This window comes from Emydura macquarii, unplaced genomic scaffold (genome assembly GCF_026122565.2).
Source record: "Emydura macquarii macquarii isolate MOO-44397 ecotype Brisbane River unplaced genomic scaffold, CSIRO-AGI_Emac_v2 contig_1477, whole genome shotgun sequence".
NCBI classification, from domain to species: Eukaryota; Metazoa; Chordata; order Testudines; family Chelidae; genus Emydura; species Emydura macquarii.
Genome location: NW_027131614.1, coordinates 9213271 through 9226016, shown reverse-complemented (window position 1 = coordinate 9226016; position 12746 = coordinate 9213271). Strand labels below are relative to the sequence as shown.

The 12746-nt window shown below is 39.7% G+C and overlaps 1 protein-coding gene across 1 annotated transcript in view; it reads left to right on the top strand.

Moving 5' to 3' along the window:
* The window catches only part of RDH10 (retinol dehydrogenase 10), a 41887-nt gene that overhangs the window by 15177 nt on the left and 13964 nt on the right, over window positions 1–12746 (top strand). The window lies entirely within an intron of this gene.

Below are 12746 nucleotides of genomic sequence, written 5' to 3'. Positions count from 1 at the left end.
GTTTTTCCTTTTTTTTTTTTTTAAATAACTAAAGAAAATTCTTGCTGAGTAGTTGATTAGTGTACACTTCGAGGAATCTCCAGTCAGTAGAATATTGAACACCTATATAACAATTGGCTGCTTTAAATGATCAGAGCAGTGTATTTAACATCTCTCGGCTTGAGTGTGTGAAGTGGAAATATTACTTTGGTAGAACTCTTGCTCTTGGTACAGCCAGTTAGTGAATCTCTGAAAATGCATTTTCCCTTTTTTCTAAAATCTCCAGTAGACTTTAATTAAAAACGTCCATTCTAATTCAGTAGGGATTATTTTACAGTAAGTTGGCGCTACGAAGAGTCTTTAGTTATTTCTTTGTCAAACACGTGTTAATGTTATCAAACCTCCATTCAACTGTAAAATCTTCTGTATTTCCTTTTTTAATTACTGATAAGATGCTTATGTACAAAGATAAACATTCTCCTTGCAATAGGCTTGGCCCTTCTTTTGGATGTTCAGTGATTGTAAAATCACTCTTAATAGAAAAGCATTTAACACAAATCAGTGTTCGTATTGCTGAATGCGTTGATCAGAAGAGCAGGCTCATTAGAAAGTCCCCTATTTGTATACAAACACCACGGTAAATAGTAGTCTTCATATTGAAGTGCTTTAAGGTATCTATAAAACTTAGATGAAAACTGTAGAGGTTGTCTAAAGATTGTGCATTTTCAAGAAGTAGATAGTCTATTATATAAAACATAGTCCAAAGGTATCATTCACTTTAATACTAATGAATAACTTTCCATGAATACTTTATTAAAAATGTGAGGGTGTGTTTGTTCTTAACTTTTTTTTTTTTTTGTCAGAAGATCATGTAGATTTGGCATAATTTCCACATTTATTTTAATGTTTGACAAGATGACTAAGTTTATGGCAAGCTCTGTCTAGGAAACAATCTGCATTTAAAAGTTGGTCTGCATTCTTATTTGCTGAACAGAGCATTCTGAACTCATTCTTATCTAACAGAATAAAACACCCACATAAAATTCCTTTCAGAATAGTTAAGGGAATACTTAAATTGAAGGGTCAAAACAGTAATTGGAAACTGCTTCATTTATGTCAAGACTTTCCAATATTTGGTGATAAAGAAATAAAAATATTCTGCACTCCAAACTGGTTTGGACACTTGCTACGAATGTGTGGTAATGAGTGTGTGAAACTAATAGCTTCCTCACATAACCGTCAGTGCAGCTTTACAGTACTTTTGCTAATTGAGACCCTGGCTTCTAGATTATCTCGTCTGGTGGTCTCCTATAAACAAAGTAGTATATTTAGTCACTTGACTTCAGCCAGGACTTGAACCTAAATTTCATGAAAAGGAGAGTATCTATTAACTCAGGACACAACCTAGCCCATGGAAACTCTTCAAGGACTGTTTCACACTTGAATCAATGTATGGTCTATTTTCCTTTCTCGCAAATGTATCGAGGTGAAACAGCAACATGGTGGCAGTAGTAATAGCTGTAGTGGTAATTAAATTTATTTCTTCATGTACTTGTGCTGTTTCACACCTCTGCTAGAACTCTGTAGTCTAGGCCACATGCATTTAGGCTTTTCTATTCATTTAAGCCCTGTATGATGAGTGGAATGTGACTCTAAAGATTCATCTAAAGTGCAGCTGGGAGCATTCTTCACAGCTTGAGTAGACACATGTTCCTCTACTCCAGCTAACGCACTAAAAATAGTAGTGTAGCTGGAGAGTGGCACAAGTGGTGGATTCTGTACGGAGGAGGCCTGTACTTGGGCAACTAGCCTCAACCACCGCACATGCTACCCCTGACATGCTGCTATTTTTAGCATGCTAGCTTGAGGAGAGCTAGCACATGTCTACTTGAGTTGTGAATATATTCCAAGCACAAACCTACCCAGACCCCTGGGTACCTACTTGGGTGGCTGGCCTGAGCTGTTCTCTTGCCACTCCCCTCATCAGCTACACTGCTATCTTTAGCATGCTGGCTTGAGCAGAGCTAGATTGCTTGTCGACTCGAGCTGCGAAGTATGCTCCCAGTTGCAGTATGTAGATGTACTTGAATCTAATAGTAGCTAGACAATACTTTGAAACGCCCAAGTTATAAACTATTGGCTCAGTAGGGCTGAGGATGAATGAGTGTCTTTGAAATCCTGCTAAGTGTCCAAACAGAACAAGTAAATGCAAATCATTTATGTAATGAGTTCTGGTTAAATCCATGATTCTCCTCTCAGCTTTTAAATCCAATCATAGCAAGAAATTGTACTGGGTAACATGCTTGGCGGTTGAGCTGATGTGCTAGATGTAAACAGAGGTATCCCTTTTTTTAACTATGAATTATATTTTTTCAGTAAACTGTAATGCCTATTCCAGAGGCTGATGCATTGACCAAAACATGCATACAAACTGCAGGCTGTTATCGGGCAGCACAATGGCAAATCTGGTTGATTATTCTTTGCAGCTTTAGAGTTACATAAGCAATCTTTGCTTTACGGCAATGCAGGTTACAAGGGCCCTCTGTAGACTAAGGGTATCTCTACGGGGCAGCGTTAGCCTAGGCTCTTATGTGGATATTGTTCCTAATCCCTCTCCTGTCTCCACCACCAACCTTCAACTCATATTTGATGGTATTTTAAACCCAGTTTGGCTGACATGGATGGGGGTATAAATCTGATGCCAGATTCAGCTTTAACCTGGTGCTAATCTTCCCTTTTTTTGCAGTGTGGATGCAGGCTAATCAACACTGGTGCTAGTAGTCCTCCAATGTCTTCTCACAATTCTCTGACCTCTATTTGCTTCCCCTCTCCATAGTCACTACTTCTGCACCACAAATCATCTTATATCACTTATGTACACCAGTTTGCTGTTTAATGCCCATATAGCACATCGCTTGCTGTGTTATTACTGCTGTGGTTCCACAGCTCTTGAATAGAGATGCCAAGAAATTATTCTCCCAGCAGCATACTGGCTGGATGCTGCTAACAGTACGCTAGTGGGCTACTGTTGTGTGGTTGGTGAGACCTAAAATTTAGGGAGATACTCAAGCACCTATTCAAGAAGCTGGTCGAGGAGAGTATTCACTAGAGGCATCTGAGTGGGGGCTAAAAAATCAAATTCCTAAAGCCCAAAGGTGGTCTGGGCGTCCAGCTGCCAGAGGTGGAAGGTGAGGAGTTGGAAAGGCACGTCTCTGGTGGTTCTCTGTTGCTGCATCCTAGTTCAGCAGCCTATTGATGTTTGTCTGAATTTTAGTCCAGTCCTGGGTAATGATGCAGGAGAACTTTTCATACAAGAGAAACTCCAAATGATCTGTCTGGTTTCTAGACAGAGCTAACTTCCATGCCCTCTTTTGTAGCTTAACTTCACCTCAGTCACCTGATGATACAAGATCTCTAGGGCTTAGATGAATGGATTTCTGCCTGGAACAGCTGCTCTCTTCATTCTAGAATTGTCAGAGAGTTGTCATCTTCCAGTGTCACCACTCCCAGAAACGTTCAGATCATCACTAGTAAAAGATCCCTGGCCAGTCCACCCATCCTCCAAAGCCAGCAAAAGCCCATTTAATTTTTTTAAATAAATGTAAAGTACTTGCCATTCTTTTTGTCAGGAGAAGCTGGGATATGCCAGCTTATGAGCAGAGAAATGGAGGAGGCTGCACACCAACAAGATAAAAGTTGTAACATTTCCCTTGCTAGTATTATATAATGATACTCAACTGGTTCTCCCGATCTTCTCTCCTTACACCCAGGAAGGACTGAAAGTGATGGTCTCTCTCAGGAAGGGATAAAATGTTAGAACCCAGTGTTTCCTTTCTTAAGAAGAGGAAATTTCACTACTATGTTTTGCTGTGATATTTGTGTGTAAACCCAGGGGAATTGTAATCTAGTGAGGAAGAAAATAACGGTGAATACAGGAAAAGCAGAAAGGTGTGATCTAAGACAAATTGGAATCTGGATATATTAGCCCCACATAAATCTCAGATGATATTCCGCCTGCTTGTAAAGAATCTCAGGAAGGAAAAACTTCTGGAGTCGATTATAGTCTCCACTCAAAGTAGAGAAATTGTAATCATGTATGGAATAGAATGTGCCTAGTAATATTTTATTCAAGTAAACATTAGTTTCAGTTTGAATATTCATCTGGACTTTACAAAAAAGGGAAAGCTGCTTTCCACTGTGTTGCACAAATGCCTTGAGTTAGGGAAGGATCACAAGAAACTGAGCTATTTAGATAACATAAAGGCACCTACTTAACTATGTGAATGAGCCCACAATAACACACGTCCTTACATTTTTCTCTGTCTAAGCACTTCTGATTTTCCAACCTTTCTTTTAAAACCACCCCACCTCAAGTAAGCCTTCTAATACAGTATGTAAGAGATTTAACTTAGCCAGACTGTGTTCAGCTGTCATAGACATGACATAATTACTCTTATAGTAGGTAAAGAATGGAAAATTGACTAACGCTTGTAGATAACTGGTAGTATTAGTTTGCTGGGATTTGACTAGAACTACTTATCTTATCTGTGCTATCTCCCCATTGTAAAGAGCTTTGTGGGACTAAGTTTTGATTTAAGAATACTACTTAATTCAGTTTCAGTTTGCTTCTGATATACTGCACATTAGCTTACTCAACACAAGAAAAGCACTGCAGCAGTAGAAATGCTCATGAATAGTAATTGTACTCCTCATAGATCTCAAAATGTAGAGGAATATTTGTAATTGATCATTACATGATCATGTTAGCTAGTATTTAAATACTTTAGTCTTTAAGTGTGTATTTAGACCTATTTATAACTAAAGGTGGTAGATGGCATACTGCAGATATTTTTTAAATCGTAGTTTGTCAGAAATCTGTTCCCTATGGATTTAATCTTGGAGAGATTTAGCTTTGACACTTGTGTCTCGGTTCAGTAGTGTCAGTCACTTTTGGAGCAAATGCTGTAACCCATATTGATGTATCTATTTTGGGGGCAGTGGGAAGGAAAGAAATGTTAACCCAGTGTGTGTGAAATAATTAACTTCTTAGAACTGAAAATGTTAAAACAAGTGCATTATGTAACTTCAAAACAAAATTTCATGCAGAGTTGGAGGAAAATGATTCACATACTTTATCTTAAATACAAATGAAAGTATAGTCTAAGATCACTAGTTTCTATGCTACCGTGACTTCATTTGTTTTCCATCTACCAACCTTTACTTTACCTCCAACTTCAGAAGCTGGACAAATTTTCTCTACTTTCACCCCATCAGCAAAGAGGGCATGCTTAATATTGGTGTGTGTGTGTGTGTGTGTGTGTGTGTGTGTGTGTGTGTGTGTGTGTGTGTGTGTGTGTGTGGTTTTGCATTATTATAGACTTCTGTGTAAGTCCATTTTGCTCTTCCATGAGCTTCTGGTTGCAAGGCAACTGTAACAATATTACTGTGCATGTGTGTTAAGTATTAACTACTGTTGCAGTTCAATATTAAACGAATCCCCATGGTCTCTAAACAGTGAGTTTTTTATGTGAAAGGCAAATAAAGCTTTAGTGAGAAATTGAAGGTTGTACTGCCTGCCAGGAGCTAAATAACTAAGGGACTTCTTTCAAAATAAAATATTGGAAGGTTTAGCTTTTCTTTTGTGAAGACGAGACCTGTTTCAGACACAAATGAGAGATTTCTAGAATAGCTTCCTTTCATATTTTAAGATAGATGCCTATTTTCATGAAGGTCTAGCTTGAGGAAAAATCACATGAATCTTCTTAGGCATCCCTGAGAGCGGAAACAATCTATATATAATTCAGAGAAGAGTTTAAAATTAATCATTTCAAATCAATAAAGCTATCCATTCCAAATTATGGTGCAGAAAAAAAGATTTTTATCAGGCTTAGAATCTAAGATGATCATCACAATAGAATAAACTGAGAAACTGTTTAATTTCCACAGCCCCTTGAAATGGCCACATAAGTTTGTGGTGAAGTATCTCTGATCAGCAGTTTCAGGCAGGTGTCAGCATTTTCTCTTGTAAACTGAGTCTCCGGGGTGAAGCTACTGGTCTGTCACGCACGGACCATCAGCGCTGCCAGGGAGCTGAAAATTTCGTTCTTACCAAATGGAAGCATCAGTTGGAAAGAGTCTCACACTAAGCAAATTCAGGAGTCCATGGCTGTACTTGCCTCCTTGTCCACATTTGATCATAGATCCTGGACCAGGCTCAACAACTCTCGGGCTGGACCAGAGTTGCCATAGCCATGCACCGACTTGGCATCCCCACACTGTGACTGTGGGGAAAATGTCACAGATGATCACTTTTGTGGTGGAAAAGTGCCCTACCTGACATCTGAAAAGTGGTCTACAGCCTGGCGACTTCAAATACAGAGGCTATTCTCTGGTTATGGAACCTGGACATTGAGCTCTGACATTTGCATACTGAGTCCTGGCCTCATTGAAGTCAATGGAAGTCTTACCACTTTCTTCAGTAAGGCCAGGGTTTTACCCTACATGTTTAAGTTGGATGGTAAGACCAAAGCTAGTGTGGGTATAAAGATTTCTATGTCTGTTTCAACACGATGTGCCAGGTTTCTTTTCATGTGACTGTGCAGTTTAGCTGGCCTTCTGTTCTACTTTCTTAGTAATTCTTGCTGCGGATGGTGCCACGTTATCATCTCCCCCAACTCTTGCTCTCTTGTGTACTCTCTAACTCATACAGTTCTTGTTACTGCACACACTATTGCCACGCTTACCCTAAAATTTAAATCCCACTGTAAATGTCTTGTTACTAGTTAAAAATATTATCTTCTGCATATTCAAAAGGAAGTGTGCTGATCAGTTGTTTAAAAATGTTACTGTCTTTTTATAGCTCTCCGTGCTGCATTAAAGTTTTTTCTCATTTGGTCAGTTTGGATTGGAATCTGTTAGATAAAAAGATATTTAAAAAAAAAAAAAAAGGCCTTCACTGTATTTCAGTCAAACTGCGCTTCTGGGATCTGGTTTGCTTGCTATGCTTCTTGTCCATATGCTCAACTCTCTAAGGGATGGCTCTGAAATTGTAGCCCAGTAAACGAACTTAGATTAAATTAACAAAATATATCTAAAGAAGCTGTCTTTTTGAACAAGTCATGCTGTAAGATCATAGCTGAAAACATGTCCCTCTTTCCACTGACAAACTTGTCCTTTGCACAAAGTCAGTTTAATTCCATAAACGAATGTGTAAGACAGTGCTGGTTCAAGAGAATCTGCCTCTATGGGTTGTACTTCATCAATTGGTACCACAGCTGCTAAACTAAAATACATTGTCTCTCTCCATCCTCCGTGGACAGCTGTGAGGGGAGCTGGGGCATATAGTAGTTCTGTTGAATGGCTATGCGTAGAAGTATGTCTAGAGATGGTTGTGTTTGTAAAGGGAGTTAAGGTGATGGTGTCATGTTCTGCATGAGGAGGCTAGGATCTGTGATGTGCCCTATTCCTCCCAGGTCTTTGGTTACTTGTTCCAGAGTTCAGTCTAAAAAAAGCAGCTTTTTTACTCCACACCATGTGGCGTGTGAACATGCGTAGCTACCATATCATCCAGTCCCTGGTGAGGTGGGGTTCCCTATTGCTGCAGGCTTGGTGGAATTTTCTAAATCAGACCTGGCTTATTAGGCCACTTCCAATTCTCAGGTCTGGCTGAGCTGCGCTTAATGCAGGACGTTGAGCCCAAGATAAGGGCTCAGAGGGCCCTTATAAGGGCCCAGAGGCTACTTCAATTTACATAGCTGTCCAATGGGCTGTTTTGGTCGTGGGGAATAGCTAGGATTTGTCCACATTGAGTAAACTTACTGGCATTACTATCCTGATAGAACTATAGCAATATGATTACACTGCTGTAGTAATGCCAGTAAACTTCCCTGTGCAGATAAGACCCTAGAATAAAAAAAGCTAATGATCATGCTTCTTTCCTCTAGGCATTCCTCTTTTATGAGGAGGCTGTAAGGCAGTAGTATGGAACTGTTGTGTCATTCAGATTCCCCAGCATAGGGGGAATTCCTGCATAGCTGTAAAGCCAGTTTAACCAGCTCCTTTGTGCTCCCAGAATGGTGTAAAGGGGCTTTAGACACTTGAATGAAGAGTCAGAAGTATGAAAACTTCCAATGTATTGTAAAGCCCCTTTCCTAAATTTATATTTGCCGAGCTGGTACAGTCTCTTGCTGCTTTTTGATGAAATCAAGACAATTTTGTATACATGGTGTGGTGATGACCTCGTCCCACTTTCACAAACCCTTTGCATTTAGCCTCTATTTCTCTGAACTTGCATACAGTTAACATTTTGTGTTCTATGTGTGCTTGTTAATTTACTACTTTTAAAAATAATTAATCCTTAATTTAATTTTTAAAAAATCAGACTTTTCCAAACATGGTATTTCTTCATATTCTGATTTGTTGTACTTTAAACTAATTTGTTTTGACAGTGCAGCTGCACTGCTCTTTGTGCAACACAATCTTTTGAGTTTTGTTTCATTAAGAGCACCAAGAATGGAACTAAAGAATTTGAGGAAAGGGAGGGAAGAAGTGCTAGACTGTTAGAAGTTAATTTGCCGTAAACCAAAAGATTGAGAACAGATTACTAAAGCTATGAAATGACATGTAAATGCTTGTTCAGACTCACACTTTTGTCTAATAAGTCATTAAAGCTGTGTGCACAGGAAACAGGCATTAATTTTAGCTTTTAGGAATAGTTCACGCTCTTTCAGTGATGTATTCGGAAGTGATGTGGAAGCTGCTTGGAGAGCAAGGAACTGATTTAAAGAATCCATAAAAATTAGAGTTGGGAAAGAATTATTTAGTCAATTCCCCCTGCCAGTGCTGGATTGTTCATCATCCACTCAGTTTAAAGTGTCTTTCATTCGCTTCCTAAGTGAACTATTCTACAGTCTAGAAAGTTGTCTTAGCTTCTTCCTAATTCTGTGTAAATGTGGCTAGTTTGGAACATGTTAGACTGACCTAAATCTAATTTAAGTTTATATTTCATAATCACTATCGCAGCATGCCTGCTCTGACCCACCATATCATGCTTAACTTCATTCCATCCACTGTTTTGTCCCCATCAATGGATTCATATTGACAGTGTTGGCAAGTCTCCTATTTGGTGTGGTTTTTATTAAGCGCACCAGCTCCCAGAGTCACATGCATATAAAATAATCTCAGCTCTGGTGCAGCTCAGCTCAGAATGCAGTTAAGTCTGAAATCTATTTATTTAAAATCTCAGGCCTTGAGTAAATCTCATGAGTTTTTTGGGGGGACCTGACTCATGACTTATCAATGCTTTGGGCCAGCAAAATAGTATCACGATGTGGAATAACAAGACTTGTATAGCCTAATAGTTTGTGGAGAGCTCGCATGTACCACTTTTGAAGACTATGGTGTACTGTCTGTCTTAGGTCTCCTACCTCAGGCACCAGGGCCACCCACGAGGCATTTAGCCCCCAAACCACTCAGTCCCCTGTGCTGCTTGTAGGGTTCAGGGAGTAGGCAGGAAAAGACTAAGGATCTGTGAGGTTAAGGCAGCAGTAGCTCAGGCCTAGCTGCTTTTTTAGATAACTGACAGAAAGAGGAAAATGGGGACCAGAGTGTGGAAGAGGCTGCACTGATCATAGATGTAGATTGGGTCCAGAAACTCAGTAAGAAGGTCTCTTTCTTATTTGGGAGTTGTTCATGGCCCAGGAGGGAATAATTTCATTTTGGGATTTTTTTCCTGTAGAGAGGAGAGGCTGAAAGAGCCAATAGGTAGGCATGTAAGAGCCTATCCTTTGACAAACACACTGATTCTAGAAATTCACGTCACTCTGATAGAAAATGTGTCCACAACTTGTGATGCATGTTTTTAACTAGGTAGATAGCTTTCTTTTTCCTCTATACCTGGCCAAGAGGCTGACAGCTTATTTCAGGATGCCAGCTTGGCAAGTGACATCTGTGCCTTCGTTTTGATAAACTATTGTAGTGTACTTATCCTTCAAATACAATCAGAAACCGAATCTGAGGCACAGTACAGGTGCCTTCTTGTTGAGCAGACTGTTTTAGCATGAGCATATGACTTCTATGTCATAGGATTTGCAGGTGTTGCCAGCTAGCTTCAGGGTGGTGTTACTTTTGGATTATAAAAGCTTAAATGGTGTGGGACCTGCTTTTATAAGAGACCATCTCTCCCTCTGTGATATGACTGCAGTTCCATTTGTGGATGTGCTTGGTCTGCAAGTGAACTGCATCCCCAACTGTCTTTGAGGAGGAGTGCAGTAGTGAGGTAGCCATGTGGGTCCTAGGATATTAGTGAGAGAAGGTGGTTGAGGTAACTTTTTTTTTTTTTTTAAATTAGACAATTTCTGTTGGTGAAAGACAAACTTTCAAGTTTACACAAAGATCTTCTTCAGAGTGTTTCCCAGATCTGATGAAGAGCTCTGTGTAAGCTTGAAAGCTTGTTTTTCTCACCAACAGTAGTTGGTTTAATGAGGATTGTTAGAAAGATATCTATTTCCTCTTTGGTCCAAGATAGGCTGGATCTGACCTTGAGGACATGCTGCAAAGACCATCTATATTCTCAGGTTTTGAAGGAATGTAACATAAGAATGGGCTTTTGGGAGGTGAAAGAACTGTTTTTAGATGTTTAATTGTTAGTTACTTTCCTTGACTATATACTGGTGAAGCCTCTGGACATTTTGTATTGAGGCATGCCTTTAATATAATAAAGGCGCTTAGATTTTTTTTCCCATAGAGCAATATAGATCTATAAATTTCAAACCCTAGCATTACTTATAGATATATCCTGGCTATTACACTGCTTTGTTCAACTTTTTTGAAAAATCAAGTGCAACAACCAGTCCATTAGAGGAGCCATATAGCTGAGGCTTAGGTAGAGCCAGAAGGCCATGTGTATTTCTGTGTATTGTTTGCTAGATCATGTGCAATCTTTTTTGCTACCTTTCACTGTGGGTTACAAAACAAAACAAGCCAGAAAAGACCCCTCAAAAGGCAGAAGCAAGCTGGCTCCAAAGTGAATGCCCTTTTCTTCACCAACCCTTTCCACCATGTGTACCCAAGAGCTTTACTTTCACTCTGCATAGTGAGACTCTGCAGTTGTATGGGAACATGAGATGGAAGCAGTCATTCTGACATGAGGTGGGCAGACAGTCAAGACTTCTGGAAGGAAGCTGCTGGTGGAATCAGCAGTCATATCTTTGCAGGGAGGAGATTGGGACAGCTCCCTGTGGGGACCATATGGCAGCCTGGCTCTCATAAGGAAGGGAGTGGAGACTAGAGTTTGTGGAAGCACTGGGCCTCAGTGCAAAGATGAAAGGGCATTTGCAAGTTTTTGGAAAGGATAAACCCAGGCTGCAAGTGGGGATAAATTCTGCCCTTTGAAACCACTAAGAGGAAGGTTGAATTGAAATGAGACGTCTACATAGGATGCTTGTAGCCCAATGGTAGCAGTTATCACTATCCACACAAGCTATTGGGCTTATCTTTTAAAAGGGGACACTACACCAGTTAAAATGTACAAGAGGGATATGACCACATATAGCAACTCAAAATATAAAACTACCTAAGCCAACTGTTTAGATGACTCTGAAGTGGATGTGTCTTGATATTTATTAGATATCACAACTTTTACTTTAATCTTTATTGTATGCAGTGTAGTTGTAGCAGAAGTTGGTCCTTACCCTTACCCACCTTGTTTCTATTTTTATTGTAATCTTGGGCCTTCCTTGAGCTGAAGACTTTCAGCTCAAGATTGAGATACATGCTGTAGCTTCCTCCACAAAGCTCTGCTCAACATGTAGCTATGGCACTGCTTTCAGCCCACTGTAATGGGCCTCTAGCCAATTGATACAATATAAATTTGTTTCAAACCTCTGGTGCCTTTCTCCCAGTTCCCATCTACTTTAACATTGTAAGAGAATGATTTGTAGGACACCTCTTCTGATAATTTAGTAGGGTCAGAGGCTGAAACACACACTAAAGCAACTGTACCCTCAGGGTGAAGCCTGTTACACTTCAGACCATGTTGCCTTACAACAAGTGGTCCTGTTGCCATGCAGCACGGGAAAAGAAATTGGAACTCCATGTGCCTGGCACAGATTAGCCTGGCAAGTGAACTGAACTCTTGTTTCAGACTCCATAAGAAGTTTACCGTTGTTCCTCCCCTCGTGGCAGGCAAACAAGAGGGAGCTCACTTACTGGGAAAAAAATTAATTATATGGCTGAAACAGAATCTAAAAGATATATGTGAATCAACAGAAGAGGCAAGGAGTCCGGGGGCTGTTTAATCTTCAATCACTTGCCAGCTGTCCAGTGAAAATGTTCTTTTGTGTGGTGTTGGATCTGGATTAGTCATTTAACACCTGCAGGCAAAAATGTAGCACAAGAACATGTGAAAATCATTGAAGCAAAACTGTCCTGATATCTGATCGGAAAATGCCGACAGCGTAAGAATGGAATTAGATGGATTCAGCTGTAGTTTTATACTTTAATAAAGTGTGCAGCTGACATGGTTCAGATAATCAGTTATGTAGTGAATAATTATTGGGGCACTTGCATGCTTTGAGTCTGGATCTAAGTTTTATGCTGGAAATTTTATATTGAGGAAGATTAAAGCCTGTTTTGAAAGAGTTTTCAGTGATATTGGCTTGATTTATAATAATGACCCTTCTAGAGGTAGTTGGTGTTGAGATTAAGAATTGTTGGTGTGATTTTCATGGGACATGGTTATTAACCAGAAATGTGCTTCTAAAATTAAT